This window comes from Ictidomys tridecemlineatus, unplaced genomic scaffold (genome assembly GCF_052094955.1).
Source record: "Ictidomys tridecemlineatus isolate mIctTri1 unplaced genomic scaffold, mIctTri1.hap1 Scaffold_210, whole genome shotgun sequence".
In the NCBI taxonomy this organism is placed as follows: Eukaryota; Metazoa; Chordata; class Mammalia; order Rodentia; family Sciuridae; genus Ictidomys; species Ictidomys tridecemlineatus.
Window position 1 is genome coordinate 435620 of NW_027521806.1, and position 3074 is coordinate 438693.

Genomic DNA, 3074 nt, shown 5'->3' on the forward strand with positions numbered 1-3074 from the left:
AGCTTCCCCTCAGCCATACTTGAGGAAGAAGTAAGAAGGATTGTGGTCTGCATTGTTTAAAAACACACTCTAATCCTTATGACTGTCCATGGGATTTGGTGATATGTACAGCTGTTGGAATTTTTATTCTCTTATTTTTGTGGAGAAGCAAGTGTTTCACTAGAAAAAAAGAAAACAAAAACTTGCTCTAAAACTTTCTGAATGAATTGAAGAAAAATGTGGACTACTTGGAAAAGTTAGCCATGTGAAAAAGAATATGAAGGCTTAGAGTCATCTTTAAAGGATGGCATTCTGGAGAAAGAATCAATAGAAGCAGAAAACTTGGAGGCAATATATGAAAACCTGGATAGATCTGTATCTAAACTTGAGGATGAAATATTATTTCTAGAAAAAGAACTACAAGAAGAGAAACCTAAACATTCTCAACAGGATGAATTTATAGGGGAATATATAAAAACAGAATTAAGTCCCTAATAGATGAATCAAAATTCCTCAAATCACAAATACCTGAAAGTAAAACAACCTTGAAAATATGTCAAATAAATGAAGAAGGAGTTATGGTAGCAATAAAAGAGGCTTTAAATGAAAATTTCCAACTTCAGGAAAGTCAGAAATAGCTTTTACAAGAAGTTGAAGTATGAAAAGAAAAAGCGAATGGCCTTAATAAGCAGAAAATGACATTTGAACACTCTAAAGTACATGCAGAACAAGTTCTAAGAGATAAAGAAAACCAAATTATGTCTCTGACTGAACACTTGCTACAGATAAAAGATTTGGCTCCTGTGCTTGGAGAAGTTCTAACAGATGGTGGTAACTTGGAGTTAGAAATGGAAAGTGAATCAGACATTTTTGCTCACTTAGACGATCAGTGAAAAGGAGCTTTGAAAGAACTGGTTCATGATGCGAAGTTAAAGGCCTCTTTTAAAAGCTTAGAAAGAGAAAGAAATAAAATTTTTTATTTTATTATCTGAAGTAGGTAAAACAAAGGAAGACCTTATAAAATATATTAAAGATCTTAAGTCAGAACAAGCATCTTTGCAAGCAAAAAATACAGTTTGAAAATGAGAATCAGAATCTTTAGCATAAACTTAAAGTCATGATGGAACTATATCAAGAAAATGTAATGAAACTCCAAAGAAAATTACTAAGAGGGGGAAATTACCAGGTAGTGTAAGAGGGGAAACATTCCAAAGTGGAAGAAAAGATCAGCCATATAGCTAAACCACTGGAGACCTATAAAAAGAAAGCCAAAGATCTTGAAGAATTGGAAAGAACCATTTGTTATTGTCAGGGGCACTTTATTTACTACGAGAAAAAAGCACATGATAATGAATTGGCAGCTCGAAGTGCTGAAACTTACCTCAATGATTTAAGGAAACAAAAATGATCACAATAGACAAAAATAAACTGAAATGGATTTCAAATTTAAATTTGTTTAAAAAGATTCTTCTATGCTTGATATTTCAAACACAGCCTTTGGCAGACAGAATTCCCCAAATGGTTCCTCTCCATTGGGTCAAACTTCATATGAAATAAGACCTTCTCATTCGGAAAAGAAGGGTCTACTCATACTCTCACCTTTGCTGCCAGTGGGAAGAGAAAGAGGCTCAAGGGGCCCAGAGAATCCTCTGGACCAACCAACCAGCAGTACAAGAAGAGAATAAAGCTATGATAGGTTAAGTGAAAGTAGAGAGCACCTTCTGGTGCTGGGCCCCTGGCACCTCGGTGGGAACAGAGCCAAAGGATAATGATTCTTCCACCAGGCCAACCATATTCTGATCTACATCTTCCACTACAAAGGCAAGATGGACATTCTTCTAATTATGGTCATAGACCATCCGGATTAGCAGAATTCAGATGTTCCACTATGCTTTTTTTGGATAAATTGGATGGGCTCATCTTCAGAAATTAAAACCAGTAGAAATGATACCAAAGTTTATCTTGGTTATTCCAATGTAACTCATTCATCTCTTAATGCTGAAAACCAACCAACTGGCTCTGGATTTGCTTTCTTACCTTTCTCTGCAATAAGAGGTCCATTATTTTCAGTGTTATCAAAGGAGTCAGTTCATGAGAAGAACTTTTTTTCTTCCACCTCCTCCAGGAAACATGTATGGAGCATCTTGAGAATATTTTCCACCGGGCCCACCACCCACTCCATTATCAATGGGACTGTGGTGTTTTCCTCATTATCCCCCACCCCCCCAAGAGCAGGATTTCCTCCCTCTCCTGCATTCTGAAAGTAGAAGTAAGTTCCCTTCAGGGTTGATTCCACCTTCCAAAAAGTCTGCTACTGAACATCAAGAAGCACAACATGAAACCTGACAATACTTTTTATCTGCCTTCAAAAATAATGTAGCTCTCATTTTTAGTTTCCATAAGTGCTTTTACTTAAATGATTAGACTTTTACTCCAATTGAAGCTTAATGAATTTATAATTCTTAGGATAGTATTTTATAAATAAAGATGGTTTATGAATCTTATGAGTGAATTATTTCCATTATATCTTATTCAAGAGAGTATAACATTTAATTTGAGTAATCCACTATTATATGAGCAACAAACATAGTTTTAAATAAGTAATCTTGCAGTTGGAGATATTTTATTTTATTTTATTTTAACAAGAGTTTAAGGGAATTACTTTCTTGAGAGAGTGAGAGGAGAGGAGAGGAGAGAGAGAGAGAGAGAGAGAGAGAGAGAGAGAGAGAGAGAATTTTTTAAATTTTTTTTTAATATTTATTTTTTAGTTCTCAGCGGACACAACATCTTTGTTGGTATGTGGTGCTGAGGATCGAACCCGGGCCGCACGCATGCCAGGCAAGTGCGCTACCGCTGAGCCAAATCCCCAGCCCAGTTGGAGATATTTTAAATTCTGAAGATTGTCCCTTTACAAAGAAACATATTTACTGTAATTGTAGCAAATGTGAAAGTAACTTTATGCTTAATGAAAGATTTTAATTAATTTAAAGTCTTGTTTGGCATTGATAATGATAATAAAAGTCTGCTATTCAAATTTACTGAATTGATTAGTCATAACAAATTTTTTGAATGGCACATTTAGGATCTTCTATACA

At 35.1% G+C, this 3074-nt stretch overlaps 1 pseudogene; it reads left to right on the forward strand.

Moving 5' to 3' along the window:
- The first annotated feature begins 205 nt into the window (after positions 1 to 205).
- LOC101967076 (melanoma inhibitory activity protein 2-like) lies at positions 206 to 2325 on the forward strand (annotated as a pseudogene).
- The last annotated feature ends 749 nt before the right edge of the window (positions 2326 to 3074 follow it).